A 16,937-nucleotide genomic window follows, 5' to 3' on the forward strand; every position below is an offset into this window, starting at 1 on the left:
AACCTAAATAAAGGACGCCGTTGTAGATATAACAAAATATATTATTACAATAATATTGATTACAATTTAAAAAAACATTGTTTTGATGAAAAATAAGGTGCGTCTTATACATCGACGATATAAAAAACACCGATATTTTACTCTCAGTTAGGGGGTGCGTCTTATACACAGGTGCGACTTATACACCGAAATATACGGTAATTAAAACACTAACCAATATAAATGTAAATCGTTTAAGCTTCTCAATTTAATTCATTTATTGATTCCAATTGTCGTTTAAGACCTATCCACATTTCATTCATATTCGGCGACAATTTCTAGATCCAAGGAATCATCATTTACCGGCAAGTTGTTAATAAATACTCTTTTGTATTCAGGCATACACTTACTTAGTTTCTTAAGATCATTCATTTTAACACCAGTAATATCTCTTTCTTCTGGCATGTGATCAATTAGATTCAAAGGGTTCTCATTAATCACTAACCTGGGATTTGAAACGTGGCTTCAGGAAATCAATTTCTCTAAATATACCCTCATGGTCGTCCTTAACAAACATGTTAAGTGAACCTCTGTGATATTCAATTATCTTTATTTTATTAACAACTAAATAGACTTTTTAGCTTCATTTTTAAATAGCCACATGTCGTCATACGTCAACTCTATTGTATTGACTGCTTTCTTTCTGGAAGTTCGGATAACTTCTTGCATTTCCTGAAAATCACATATCATGGGTAATTTATTAATGGCCTTTGTTATGCATTCATGTACGCTGTCTGCAGCCATGAAAGTGTGTCCCTTTTCAAGGTATTTTATGGCTATACTTTGTGCGCATATTCTATTGTCATTTACTAATAATGGCATAGCAGAAAATAGCGTGTAGTTTTTGTTTTGGGAACCACAATTTTCTGCCCATAAAATGATTTCTGTGGCATCTCTTTTTGAAAGAGCAAAGTGCACATAGGAACTGGCGATGTTTGATGCCTTCCTACCTGCCTCATCTTCATGCCACAACACAGTTGTTGCTTCATTTTGTTTTCCTGGGGAAGAAAATGTGTCATTAAACATGACTAGTTTTCGGGAGAAATAATACTCTTTAGTCGTCAATTTTGGAATGTGCAGCACTTTTTGCATGTAGGAAGAATTTCATCTGGTTGTGGAATAGGTATTACATAAAATTTCTTTTTGAACAACCAAAAATAGTATAAGCAAACTTACAGTACGTTTCGAAACCTATCAGGTTTCATTCTCAACTGGCGTTTCATCGTCTAGCGTTGTTAATCCCATGACGACGATGAGTTGGTATAGCGCCACCAATAGGTCCAAAAGGACGTGCCCCCTTCTCCAATAGTTGATCATAAATGTGTGACAATTCGTGGGCTCCTTCATCTCTGTTCATGATTTTTCCATGTTTTCTAATGTTGATCGACTCTTTTATATGAAAAACAAATTTTGAAATATATCTTAATTCATCTTTTAGAATGGCACATTTTTCCATTTTACCCCTTCCCTTTAATACCCGTTTAATGTCATCAGTGGTGCAGCATGGTCCATTCCCAGAGAGCTTTTTCGGTTTGTTTTTTTAATTCTTTCTGAACCTTGGTTTTATTTGCCTCCTCTATTTTTGCTTTTACTCAAGTTAGTACTTCATCTTCTGTCTTTTTTTACACTTTCTACTTTTTGAAGAAAGAACTTTTTAAATTAGCCATTATGAAATTGTTCTGTTTCTTTTAATCATTTGAATGCTTGAATGAAAATAAAGGGAAGCATTTCTGTGTTTAAACAAACTAAAATCTAAATCAGCAAATTCAAACTTGCTCACAAGATTAGTTAATTAAGCACCCATCATCTTCTTGCGCAATTCTTCACTCGGCTCCTCACTAAAACACCCTTCCTCAACAAAATCATTCAACTGTCTCTCTGTCACCTTAACAAACCCCTATCATCAACTCTCGCAAAACATTCTCTGTCATCTCATCAGTCGTGTCACTTGCTCTCAATTTCATCCAAACTTAATTTTCTTCATTCAACTTAAAAGCATGAGAAATTGACGTACTTAATAATAAACTGCTGCTGAATTTAACATAGCTTGAACATACTTAAAGAAATCAACATATTGTGTATCACTACGTAAAAGTAACCAAAATAAATTAATCCTAATGCTCTAATTAATGACATAATTTTACAACTTAAACAGTCATTGCAAAACACTTTCTACTTTCAAATTCAAATTATCTTTAAAATTAGTAATAAAATCATTGATATCGTGATGATGAAAATAAATAAACATAGCTTGAACATACTTAAAGAAATCAACATATTGTGTATTATTACTACGTAAAAGCTTTCTACTTTCAAATTCAAATTATCTTTTAAAATTAATAATAAAATCAATATCATAAAAATAAATAGTACCAGGACCTTCAAAAAAATTATTAAATATTAAATCTATTCTTTCTAAATGAATAAAACTAAAGATTTAATACCCTTTTTAAAACAATAACCCTCCCACTGTTGTCTTGTCCCATTCTTTTGATCCCCACGTGGCCCTAAAATATCGCAAACAGTCCTAATCAATCTTGATTGAAGTAGCAGATTTCCCCGCATATTGAAACCTTGCAAACTTCCCCAAACAATCCCTACCCAACCTTGTACCTATTTGTTTAATTCAAAGTTTTTTTAAATAAAATCTGACTTGTTAGACAAACCCAACAAAAAATGTGCATTACAAAACAAGTATTTTAAATTATCAACACTATCACCACAAACATCATTCCTATATTCACTCAATAAGTTATTAAATTTCTTATTCACACTCGCCTCTGTCATTTATCGTCGCTCTCAACTTGCTTAGCATCTCTCTCTCTTCAAATTCTCTCATCCAAGAACTGCATCACACACTCTAATAGAGTAACAGAATCATTACTGGCAATTGACGAGAACCCACCTGATAATATTTTTCCATTATTAAAATAAAATTAACTTGTTTTCCCCAGAATTTTTTCCCTCCTCTTGAAGTCCCATGCCCATGTAGGCCCCAACTCTCGCATTCCTTTTTAAACTTTTTTTTTGTTCTAATATTACAAGATTTCTTTGTTTCATATCTATTGATTTCCATGATTTTCTCTTTCTTCTTTACTTCCAATTGATTAATATTAATCTTTCTTTCTTTATCAAGTTTTTTCTTTTTAATTGTTAGTATGTCCACCTTGCTCGCTATCTCTTCACACTTCCTTTCCTTTTGGTATATAACCTTTCACAACTAACTTCTCCCTCAGCTTTTCCCTTTTCCTCTTGATTCATGTTCACTAATTTTTCTTTTAGTCCTTTTAATCATCACTGCTGAAACATGCTTTCACTACGTATTTCCTCTTAAATCATCTTTGTGTGTTTAGTAACGTGAAATTCATGGAGTAAAAGAAATAGTGAGTTGGAAGTAATAATATAAGGCTATACTTGAAATTAATGAAATCTTTTAATTGTTGAGATTATTGGAGATAATTGTATAAGGAAATTGAATAAAGGAAAAACTGGTGAAAATTTTAATGAAATGATCATGCTCAATTAAATAATAATGTCTTTTATCCTATTTTGTCAAAGGCAAATTAATTACTGCATTGTTGATTATTGTTATCCCCCACCCCCTCAATTTTGACTGGCCTTTCTTTCCCTTCTTCATATCCGATGCTAGTGACTTTAAATCTTTATCTGTATAAAACAATAATTATTATGATTAGTATGTGTTATACATTATATCATTAAATTACAGATTTTTATATGTTATTATTCGTCAAACCACCAACAATATGGGGATAGCCAAGCTCTTATCTAGTCCTAAATCGCCAAGCAGATTACAACCACCCAATAACAATTCAAACACTACGTGACAAGAAGCGAAGAGCAAGGCAACACAGTAACGCAGGCCTAGATTTCAAGTATCTAATGTACACTACCAAGCTGGTTATTTATAACAAAATACTCAGTATCTAATTTACACTACCTAGCTGGTAATTTATAACAAAATACTCAGTATCTAATACATTTAATTTAAAATAAATTCTGGAACTTCTTTCAAATCTGCCACTTACAATAATATTTTCGCTCTGTCGATACAATTTTAAACTGACTACTAAATACGGTGACGTCATTCAAAAGGAACCTTACATTATTATCGAGGGTTGATACTATTATTACTATGAACTAAATTATTTTTAGGCTGCTTCAACATGTGCGCTTATCGACTATTTGATTTTTTTATTCCCTTGGTCAAATCAAGAATTTTAAAGGAAAATTCCGCTCAATAAACCAGTTTAAAAATGCGCAATAGGTCAAACTATTCTCATGAAAATTGATACCAGCCTTTTTACGCATCAAATTAAAGCTTATTCAAAATCTGATAACATACAAAAGAAATCACTCTGCTAACTCTGACGGCCATCAAGCGGTCATGGTTTGAAAACAGGCATGGGGTTTTCCGAAGATTTTTTATCGCGCGAAAATTCGCTGGTTTGCGTTTTAGACTAATTTTGAAATGAAATACTTGATCAGTTTTAATAATTAACCCATGTAATGTAGTAAACAGTAAAACTGTACAATCAAAATTAGTGTAGTAATTTAAACATTAAAGTCATATTACTTTATAGAATTTTTCCAAAACTCCTACATTTCGTTTCGTTAATTAAACAATTCTCTACACATACAAAAAAAGATGTTACATAGTAAAAAGCATGTCTAGAAGGAAGCCTAGATAAGTTTTTTGTTACAAACAAATAAACTTTAAGCCTAGATTCCCTGCAGTAACAAACAAAATAACAATGGTTGAAACAAATGTAAAACCATATATACCAATATAAAAAAAAAACATCGCATCGTGCGTTCATAATAATAATTGCACTATATTTACTTAGTGTGAGGGCTGGTTTTGCCTCTCTCCATTTTTTCCACCATGCTGCTACCAACAAAGACTTAAAAACATTGAAGGCTTTTTTTGGCCACAGACATACCTCCACTTATCTTGTGGCAGCTGTATCCCAGCACCCAGATTAATCTGAAAATGAAAGAGTTGAAAGCCTAATAATTTGAAATCTGCCATAGAATTTTTCAATTGGAAAGTACGGAATTGCATTAGATGCTAAACCAAAAGTAAAACGAAGGCGAAATTAAAATAATGAAATATATTTCTATATTATAAATTTACATTACAATTGTATGGATGCAGTTTTAGTGACATTGTTTTCCAGTAAATTAAATAATTTTAAAATTTATAATTTTGGTTTTAATGTGTTATACATTATATCATCAAATTACAGATTTTTAATTTATTATTCGTCAAACCACCAACAATATGGGGATAGCCAAGCTTTTATCTAGTCCTAAATCGCCAAGCAGATTACAACCACCCGATAACAATTCAAATACTACACGTCAAGAAGCGAAGAGCAAGGTGACACAGCAACGCAGGCTGTAGGCTTAGATTTCAAGTATCTAATTTACACTACCAAGCTGTTAATTTATAACAACATACTCAGTATCTAATACAAGTAATTTAAAATAAATTTCAAATCTGCCATTTACAATAATATTTTAGCTCTGTCGATACAATTTTAAACTGACTATTTAATACGGTGACGTCATTCAAAAGTAACCTTCCATTGTTGTTATCGAGGGTTGATAGTGATACTATACTATGAACTAAATTATTTTTAGGCTGCTTCAACACGTGCGCTTATTGAATAATGATTTTTGTATTAATTTGATTTTAAAGGAAAATTCCGCTCAATACACCATACATATATATAGTGTTAAAAACTATGTGGGTATTGTTTCTTTTCATTAAATATTATTTTTCGTAAGTATACATTTTTTATTTTATAATTCCACTATTAATTATAATCAAAAGGATTATTTAAATTGATTTTCTAACTGATAAAAATAAGCTTGTGCTTACTATGTGTTTGATTCCATTTCGAGTGTGGGGCCAGACGTAGACTTGGCCGCACCTACAAGTTATGTTCTATATAGGCCTAAGCCTAGCGCTAAATTTTGCCCAAGAAGAATCTAATAAAGCAGACGAATTTAACTAATAAAAGTACAGTAATTACCTCAATAGTATAATGTTAAGTTTAATTTTATTTCCCTTTCGATTATTCTAACTTTAAGTTGCATGTCCATGCAAAATCAATTAAAACAATGTGGTTTATCAAACAGAAATATAAATTACCTTCAAATCAATACTAAATTAGCCAGATTTTAATAACTTTTGAAAAAAATACATTTGAGGTTGATGTATAATTTAATTGCTTAGATCACATATGTTTTTATTCACTCTAATACAACATTTTATTAGAAAAATGGCCGGAATAATCATTTCCGGAATTGTGACCTTTGACCCTAGTATGGTCATATCTCGATAACTACTGACAGAAACATGAGGTTGGTCTTAAAATATTCACAATATAATGTTAATATTTGGTCTAACGAAATATTTTTCCCAAAAGTGACTGGAAATCATAATATTGACCTTTGACCCGATAACCTCAAATTTCGTTACCGAATGCGCATAACATCAAAATATTGGGCTTAAATTGTCAAAAATGTATATATTTTTGTATTAATTAAGGTAATGACTGAATTTTTCAATTGACCAGAAGTAATGATATTAACCTTTGACTTAAATTTTGTTTTATATCACTACAACATTGGCAGTCAATCGTCAAACACTTATTTTTCACGCAATACATTGTTTTCTCAACAAATTTAAACAATTGCTTTTTCATATGATAAATGTTTGTTTAGAGTGATTCAGATTGTTGTATCTAGAGATATGGCCTACCTGGTTATGTGTAGAGGAATGTTACATTTTACTATGCGTGATTACATTTCCAGATTATTTTCTGCAAGTTGTAAGCTTCAATAAATTAATATAACTGTTTTGCAGTGTATTATATTACAGTTTACACTTCTTCATTTTATATTTCAAACCTCAGTTATTAAAAAATAAAATAAATAATAATAATAAGTATTAACTATGTCTTAGAAATAATAAATTCTGACACGGATCGTCTGTATTCAATTACGAGTAATATTATCTGGGACATTTGCAGCTGCACAGTTCTGTACAAGGGAGGTTAGATTTGCAAGTCACACAACCACGGTCAGATTTGCAGCCACATTGGATAAGTTCATTGCAGGCCTTGGCTGCTTCTGGTTTAGTCATTCAAACTGGCTTCCAATGTGTGTCTTCTAATGTCCAACCCCAATCTTCTGGAGTAGGAATAGTTGGTTCAGCATTCTGACAAGTGGTCCATATACCTCCTTGATAATTCTTCTGTCGCCATTCTTCGAAGTATTTTTGTCAGTGACACCTTTGAGTATTCATGAAGCTTTTGAAATGTATCTTTTTTTGCAGAAAATACAGTTATTTCTGCTAGGACTTGCAACTTTCTGTCTTTTTGAAGACCGCTCTTTCGTATCTATGTTTTCTTTTACTTGATGTTTTCTTAACCTTTAGAGCTTAGTGTTGTTGAACTTCAAATGGCAAGAATGGAGGTGGAGGTATGCCTAGCAACGAGCCTAGGTTAGCCAGCAGCGGTGGCACCAGGATCTTCCCGACGCGGGGGCTACATTCCCCGACGAGGGGGCTATGCGAGCATCACTAGGCTGGGGGCCAGGGGGCCGCCAAGGGCCCCGGTGGGGAAGCAACGCGTTTTAGCGTCATTTGAGGTCATTTTAATCAGATTTAGGGTAGCCACATTTTCCATTTTTTATAATGCATAAATAAAATACTGCGTGCAAAAAAACGATGCGCGGTGACTGTTTCAATCCATATTTTTCAATTTAAAAAATAAAAGTTCAAAATTGGCCTATGCCTATATTTATCGGGTAAATTGTAGCATAGAAAAATTAATATACGCGAACGTAAAACATACCCACAGGCGAAGACGTAGGTCCATATTGTTTATCGCAGAGGTGTAGGCTGGTTGCTGTCTGAGAGTGCAAACATTGTAAATGAAGTGCCTTGGGCATGATCTGTAAGACAATTTTGAAAAATAGAGCTGCTAGGTCCCCGGAAGTTGCAATTATACATATTAATGATACTATGAAACAAAATTACAGAACTACAAGAATTACTACTGCAGAACCAGACAACCGTGGTTGGGATAAGAAAACTTAGAAAAATAGAGTTGGAGGTCCCGGAAATTGGACTTATTATACTTCAAAACATAAAACAAAATATAGGCCTATAAGTCCCTATCATGGTTGTGACTGAGCTAAGAAATTTTTTAAAACTAGAGCTGTTAGGTCCCGGAAAATGCACTTATTGTACTTCGAAATATGACCAGCTTTATGGTTGGGGCTGAGCTAAGAAAATGTTTAAAACTAGAGCTGCAGGTCTTCAAAAAATTGCATCTTATACTTTGGAAACATCAGGCCTAGAGGCTTAAAAAAAGTGGTCCGTTTTGCCTTTATTTGCCTGGGGGGGGGGGGGGTGCGTCCGCAAGCGTAGACCCTTTTCAGTCGGGGAAATAATTTATACCTCCCAAAAGTGTATGCGTGCGTACCATCTGGACTTCCGAGTGGTGAGAAGTTCATGACATACAGGACATTGAAAATTTAACTAATTAATTATATAACTTAGCTATAATAGGATGTGGGCTACGCAAAAATGGCATGTTTTTTTGTTTAGTAATGTAATGTATGAAATATTTATTTTAGGTGCTAGGCTCCCCGACGAGGGAGCTGGAGCCCCCGTAGCCCCCCCGCTGGCGCCACCACTGGCGGGTAGCCTAATTGATAATTAATTTAAATGCTTAAAAGAAACAAGAAAGTAAATTTATGGTAACCTAAGTGCTTTTTAAAGTGGTAAATCAATATATATATTTAATACTAAAAACACTTGTTTGAAATCAACAACTGCTTTATAAGCATAAAAATACTTACCACTTGGCAATTATCCACCTGTCAACACGTTTAACTTCATAAACTTTTAGCCAATCAGAATGCCGGATTTTATGAATATTGATTGTAATTGATTGTATATAAAAGGGGTTCTATGGACCTTAAATAATGAAATCATTGTTATTATTGGTATTTATTATTCTCAAATAGAAACTATTTAATTTATTTTAACTGGTCTTTGGAATGTTAAAAAATAAAATAAAAATAAAAAAATAAATAAATAAAAATAGATTATGTCAAAGGTCAATATTATGATTTCCAGTCACTTTTGGGAAAAATAGTTTGTATGTATATTGTGAATATTTTAACACCAACCTCATGTTTCTACTGTCAGTAGTTATCGAGATATGACCATACTAGATGATTCCGGCCATTTTCTAATAAAATGTTGTATTAGAGTGAATAGAAACATACGTGTTCTAAGCAATTTAACACTAAAATGAACTCTGTACCCCTACCGGTTACTAAGATATGGACCATCATTTTGTTTTGGCGGCTATTTTGAAAATACTCCAAATATGGTCATAAAATACATTTTTTTTTCTTGGCTACAGTGATTTTTCACGCTGCTGCTCTAGCCCGCTACGTCCCATTAGGACTACTCAATCAGAAGCTAAAGCAAGCAGCAGTTATAGTTCTAAGGACAGACAGTTTTGTGAAAATGGAAACTCCACTATGATTTATTGATTCCAGCTGCTACAGTTGTAGACCCAAGAAACGTCTGGGAAAGAGTCTATTAGGACATGTCATGCTAAAATTACAAATCCCTAAGCATTTCTGGTATATTCACTGTCAGATATTCATTGAATTATTATCGAAACAGTCCATTAAAGTTTGTGTTTGTAATAGGATACTTCACAATTGAAATATCTAGGGTGATGAAGTGACCCCCAGATTTGACCTTAGCAATAAAATTAACTAAAGTGACAGAAATTGAGTATTCACTTCTGTAACAAAAAAATAATATTTATTCACATATAAAAAAAGAAAAGAAACCCAAAAACCATTGTCTGACAGACAATTTAAGTATTTGTTGCTTTAAATTACATTTTTTTCAGGTAAAATAACTATTATGTGACAATAAAATGACACATTCAAAAACATTTGAAATAAAAATATTTTTCAATATGCGAGCAGCGTTTTTTGTAAGAAATATTTCTTGTTTAATCTGTATGTCCAAGTGAACATATGTGCAAAAAATGAAAACTTTGTCATCCGTGTAACATTTTTGATCTTATATATTCTTTAAATAGTGTACAAAAAACGAATTTTGGATATGTTTTATTTGACCAAATAAATGCTGTGAGAGCAGCGCATTATTATTATTATTATTACCGGTAATAATAAATGAGAAAGACTAAAAAAAAATCCAATCTTTATCGGGAAAAATAACATTTGAGTCAAACATAATAATAAACGATTACATAACAAAATAATTTAATATGGACCTCGTGTTTTGAACATGGTGTGGGAGTAAGTTTATAGGGGCCGGACTACCGAATCTGATCTTTTTCAATACTACTACACACACCCACATATCTATACTAGCATATGTGGGTATATTGAATTATAGTACACTTCTGTGTTATATTATTATGCAATTAAAAACAAACACATTTATCTAATCTACATACCGGTACTATAAGAAATTGTGAGACCCATCTTTTATTCTAATTTTTAACATGATGATGTCATCAAAATGAAACATGAAGGTAACAATTTTTAGAGCATAATTATCTAAATAATACATTTTAAAAAGCCGAAGAATTTTGGGCACGTAAAATCAAGATCCGCACTCTTTTAAATGCGACAAACATTTACGAAAGTGATGAAAATCTGACTTTTGTTTTATTTTATTATTCTATTTTTTAAAAGCAGAAACAGAAGAAATAAATCCGCCACATATAGCTTGCTTTAACAAATACAAAGGCAATTACAACAACTCAGAAATTAAATTACGACAAAGAAGATAAAGATTGGAATTAAAAATGTTGATATGGGGATGGGCCTGAACTATAGATTAACTTAATCTACTGATGTAACCATTTTTAATAACATTGACTCTACTAAAGGGAACACAAAGGATAATTTACGGGCGGGAACACGAATACCAAAATTGGAGATAAATTTGCAGTCAGCTTGATAGGGTAACCGTCATGCTTCATATCCCAATAACAGGCAAGTCTACAAATGGCACTGTCAAATATTTTCTCAAGTCTTGCGTTTTTTTCATCAACTGACAAATAGCTTTGTTGAAATAGTGGAACCTCTCTTGGAAAATTAATTGGCAGCATCACGGATACAAGTTTTTTTACAAAGGGGCCCAAAGGTGCTCAATTGGGTTTTCGGCAGAATGTCCCGCTGCTAAATTTGCGACAGCAAAATAGTCAAAGTTATGGTCTTTCCATAATCGACCCTGGCTAATAAAAGTTTTAAACTTTTTCACCGACCAGTCGGCTCCTCCATCAGTCATGATGTAAGCAACAGATTTTCCTTTTTGCATATCGTCTATGTTTAAAATATCGGCTAAATCGTTCGCATGAGTTTGAATGGGCTGATCTGTTATAAACAAATACGGGCCCTGTTTTACCAAAGTTTTACCCTAGTATGTCCAATATGATCTGTGCGGAAACGTTCCTTTTTCATATTTTTATTAGATTTTTTTCGTGATAAAGATCGACATTGGCGTATTTTAGATTTACTTACATTTGGTTCTGTGCTTCTGGAACTCCCTCTTTCTTTTACCTTGGTCTTCATAATCATGTATCCGGAAGGGATAATTTTGCTGTTTTCGAAACTGAAATCATGGTAAAGGTAGTCTGGCTTGTCATTCCAGATAAAACCTCAATGTTTGATTGTATTGACCCACAGCAAGTGTCCAAACATTGATTTTATTTTTATCATCGCAGGATAACCTTAAGCATGGTGTTAAAAACATCATTTGATCGCTTTGCAATCGGCAGAAATGATGGTCAAGATGTTTACTTCTGGTTGCGTTATTCGATTTAGGTGGCACTCTTGTTTTTTTGTAGTTCTTAGCATTTCTAGAATTAGACTAGATATTGATTAATATTCATGAGTTCCACGAGAACAATCAACGCATGAATGATTTTGCATCATCCCGCGAAGAGACGTTCATTTTCATGGTTGAGTAAGCATTAGTGTATATTATCGTAGAAGTCGCGCAAAATTAGTTTTTGGAGTGCTCCTTATAACGGTAACAAAATTTCCATCATTACAATAATTGTAAAAAGTACATTTGGAAATATCTAACCATTCAAAACACAAGAAAAGAACACATGAATAATATTGTTATAATATCCTTTCCATAAATTGAATCCAAATATGTACATTTCATTAATTGTTTCAATTCAGAAGACAATTTTTAAAACTTTTTTAAAGATTTTATTAATTTTTGAAATTTTCAATCATGACCTACAGGTACCTGGCTAAACCTACACATTTTAATTTGTTCACATTGTTATTGCTCTTTCTTTTGTTATGTCGCCTAAGCGCATCAATTGATTGTAGGCATCTTTTTTATGTTTGACCTTGCAATCCATAGGGAATTTTGGTGAAATTCTATTGTGTATTCCTTTACTTTCTCCATTCTTATCGGATCCAACTGCTCTGCTCCCGGTTTACCCGACGTGTTATTAACGTGTCCGCTCTTCTGTGGTAAAGTAGTACTCCAATACACAATTTTCCGATTTGGGTCTAATGAAACCTACTGCATTTTCAATTTATATATGGTTTTCTTACCACACACAATAACGGGTCATTAATTTCCACTTCCATTGAAGGAGAAAACTGTCCAGTTGGGAATTTCTTTTTAAATGCATCCCCACGTTGCATTTGCCGATATGCTTACGTCCCCGTCACTTTGTCTAAATGCCGGAGCTCTGGTTCTCGGACATTGTCCTCAATTACCCAACAAGTTGACCCATAGCCTATTTATTGAAATTTAATTATACAGTCGCTTGATACCTCCTTCACCTTAGCCACATGTAGCCTCACTCCACATGTATAATTAATAGCCTGAACTACAGCACCAGGTTTAAACATTGTAATAATAAATTATGTACAGTAATCGAGTATGCTTTCAACGTTGGAGGATATCTCCTCAAAAATGAATTTAGCGCATGCTTAGTTAGTATACCTAAATATAATCGCACTAAACCACTGATCCCTTCCACCACATCCTAATCAAGAATAAATTGACAAAAAAAAAAAGGTCTACCTATTAGGTCTAAAATTTCGCAGACCAATGCTTGGCCTGTATTTAGTACTGTATTTAGTGTTTTCTATTGTTAATAAAGCCATTAATACAAACTATTACTGTATTATTAATTTACTTGCATTTCATTTGTAATTATAAACCTTTATCAATGTACTGTATGCATTTATAGGCTAGGCCTATTCATCTTATTATTTTTTTTTATTACTTTTGAACAGATAGGTATTATAGGTCATGATTATCAATTCTCTATTGTTCAAATTGTAGCCCTGAAAAGGGCTGTTTGGCTTGAGAAGAGTTATGATTTAATATCCGGTTGCTTTACCTCGGCAACGTACAACAGATGGAACAAACTTCCGAAGATGACTGATGTACAAATTTCAACAGTCAGGATGTCTGTCCAGAAAGTCTTTATACCTTCGATCAGCTGTTCCTTTGTGTGAGGCTTGTCGGAGATACTCCTTTAGCTGATGCAATACCAATTTTGTCGGGTTGAAGTCAGGACTTTCCGCTGGCGTCTTCCACCATGATGCTGTTTGCAGTCATAATTATTTGGTTACCTTCGTATTATCCTGCATAAATCGGTAGCCGTTAAGGAAGTTTTGTTTAAATTATTTATATATCCTCTATATATCGTTTTTTTAACCTCACCCTGACATTGTTAGTTGTTTCTGATGCAACAAAACGCAAATTCGAATCGGTGGACTTTGTTTGGCTGATAAGTTGACAGTACCTACTTGTATTGCATTGTTTTCTTAATGCAATCTATACTAACATTGACATTAGTTCGCTCTTGGATGATTTCTTTTAGCTTTCTAGCCATCAATTCGTCGTTAGCCTCCATCTCGCTATTGATCATATTAAGATATTCAGTGGTAACTATCTTCGGTTGGCCAAAATGTGGAAGGTCAGCAATCTTTTTCATTTTTCGAGACTTCTATAGTATTCTATACAATGCTTCGGTGTATAGAAATACCCTCTGCCTTGAAAGTATTTATTATTTGACTAATGCTAAACCAATAGTGTTAAAGCGGACTATTCGTGCACGGACATGATTTGGTGATCAAGACATTTTTCATAGGTGACACTCACCTTGGTTGATTGACATTTACATACCAAAACAAAATGAGGTGATGTTTTACAAATTCTTGAGCTTTTGATTCGAAAATTTTTGCCACTATATTACTAATTTACAAATTAAAATTAAAAGACTGCAAAAATGTGTAGATTATTTAAACTGTGTTGACAAATGATTTTCTGTGCTCTTAATTTTAATTTCATAAATTTTAAAAGTGCTTGACCTGCGACAAGAGAATATGTCAAACTTGTCCAACCGTTATAAAACACTTGTCCCAGGCATCAGGCCAGTTGGTTCTCTTAGCCCTGGTGAACAAAATGCTTTGTATTTTGATATACATTTTTACATATATTAAATCAATCGTCACTCTTTGATATTTATTTAATTTTTAGTTATTAATTATTCATATTGCGAAATCAAATTCCATGTGTGTTTCAGTATTGGCTGTTTTCCCGATACTGCTTACAAAATAATGCTCAACTCCACTTCTAATTGACAGAAGTAATGTGTATACTGCACAATTATTTAAGGGCAAATGGGAAGGAAATATCAGCGGAAGCAGTATCAAAGCTTCAGAACTTAGATAGTCAAGGTAGCAATAATAGTATATCAATTGCCAAATATATTGGAGAAAAATTCTGTCACTATGTTAATAAAGTGGAACCACTTCCATGGCAATATAATTGACCATTACAAATTTGCTAGTTTTGATGTTTTAAAGATCAATCTTCATCCTCTCCTAAAAAAAAATCAACTTACAGATGATGTTGACTTTCGTGGGGTAACATGGTCTGCTAAAAAGGAAAGGCTTGTGTAGGAGGGCTATAGCAATCAACAGAGCTACTCCCACTTGTCTTGCTATCATTTCTTTACGTTTTTCACATCGAAAATATGTCCTTAGAGCATTCATTTTGTTTTTTATTTCAGTTTCTGTGAATATAAAAAAATGTATAAATTAAGTAAATTTAAATATGATTTTAATAAATAGTATTCATTAAATTATAAAATGTATTTGATGTCATATATCTAGTGCCGATAGGGTGTTAGATTTGGCATCTTCAGCCCCGCCACCTCCAAAATATCTTTAGAGCTCTAGTTACCTAGTTATTTGTGATGTCACTGCCGTGAAGAGTATACAATGTCTGTATGTGCATGGCTGCTTTCCCTTTCATACTTAAGTGAAAAACCTCCTCCGCCAGGTTCCATCCGCTAATTCGGATAAAACCCTCAAATCTATCCTGGAAAATGTGCCTGTCATCCTGACCAAAAAATTCAAAGTTTTTCTGAGGGCGAAAAGGTTGTCGTTCCAGACGCTCACCTCGCCCGAAACCTCTTTGGACATATCCTTTTGAAATATCCTCATTGCTAGGGTAGTAACAATCACGATCTCGACCATTGTAATCAAAACATTGACAATCAGTACAAAGTTGACCGACATCGTCCGAGTAGACCCAGTAGCGATTGCCATCTATGTACCCCCGTGGTGACGTTCCCACTCTATGGACCCAATTTGGATACCGTTGTTCCGACTCTCGATCTCTTATTGATTATGAGATAGATACATCATGTCTTGAATTTTACCACGGCCAGTGCCGTCGATGCCCCCTCAATTGGCCTCAATGCTTTTGGAAATGAACAACCACCACTGGCTGTAGTGCCCTAGAATTTTCACCACAATAAAAACAACCGAATGGCAGAAATATAAATATATTTTACACAATGAATTTGAGGCAGACGTTCCACCAGCGAACTAGCTGCTGCTGTTGCTTTTTTTTGTAAATTACCGTGGGTTTTTTGTAAATTGCCGTGGCTTTTTTTGTTGTAAATTGCCATGACACTTTCAGACCACTGTACTGCAGTTTTTATTCTTTAGTTTAAATTCTTACATAATATAATTAAAAAAACTGTAGTTTTTCAGTCAGACTCTAAATGTGAAATGATCACGGAATCACTATTCCGTGATAATGTAACAAAAACATCAGAGATAATAATAATATGATGCCAAATTGGTTGCCCCCCTTTGCTTTCCTTATTCCCAGTCCACTGGATCTTGCTAAAACTTGTGGCTTGAAGGATGACCTTTACTAGATTCCTCAGCAGGTCACATATTTTAATGGACTATTCCGTGATAACGTAACAAAAACGTCAGAGATAATAATATGATGCCAAGTTGGTTGTCCTTCTTTGCTTTTCTTATTCCCAGTCCACTGGATCTTGCTAAAAAAACGTGTGGCTTGAAGGATGACCTTTACTAGATTCTTCATCAAACGCCTGCCATAATTAGTTTTTCACAAAGACATGGTGGTTCGCCATCAAACACTTTTTACCTGTCAAGTCCTCACACAAAAATAATTAATAATTAATTTGTAATACTTGACACAGGATGAAACAAAATTTATGTGTTGTTTTAAAGATGATTATTTCAAATATCCAGCATCAGTTTAGTCAGAGGGTACTGCTTCTTGAGTTAAAGTTGAAGCAACTTGTTGAGTCGGAACCATGGGTGGTGTGATTAGTGAAGTTTGTTGAGGCGTGGTGCCATGAGGTAGTCTGCTGAGTGAGAAAGGTGGGTGGTGCCATTGCTAGAGATACATGTGGAGTGGCAAGTTGAGTTACAGGTGGTGATGTGGTGGACTGGTTTTTACTTCTCGCCTAAAAATATGCAAT

General features: G+C 33.6%; 3 long non-coding RNA genes across 3 annotated transcripts in view; 1 reads left to right on the forward strand and 2 right to left on the reverse strand.

Annotated features, from left to right (window-relative positions):
* Positions 1-16,937, forward strand: part of LOC140049363 (uncharacterized) — a 423,758-nt gene that overhangs the window by 164,341 nt on the left and 242,480 nt on the right. The window lies entirely within an intron of this gene.
* Positions 648-5,029, reverse strand: LOC140050289 (uncharacterized). The gene is made up of 3 exons (XR_011845379.1): positions 5,001-5,029; positions 1,216-1,428; positions 648-1,037 (listed from the first exon to the last, which is right to left on the reverse strand). It is a non-coding gene; the product is annotated as an uncharacterized lncRNA (long non-coding RNA).
* LOC140049362 (uncharacterized) overlaps positions 14,954-16,937 on the reverse strand; it is a 250,627-nt gene continuing 248,643 nt past the window's right edge. Inside the window, exon 4 of the long non-coding RNA XR_011845235.1 lies at positions 14,954-15,200. This is a non-coding gene — a long non-coding RNA (uncharacterized lncRNA). The remainder of the gene's footprint in view (positions 15,201-16,937) is intronic.

This window comes from Antedon mediterranea, chromosome 5 (genome assembly GCF_964355755.1).
Source record: "Antedon mediterranea chromosome 5, ecAntMedi1.1, whole genome shotgun sequence".
In the NCBI taxonomy this organism is placed as follows: Eukaryota; Metazoa; Echinodermata; class Crinoidea; order Comatulida; family Antedonidae; genus Antedon; species Antedon mediterranea.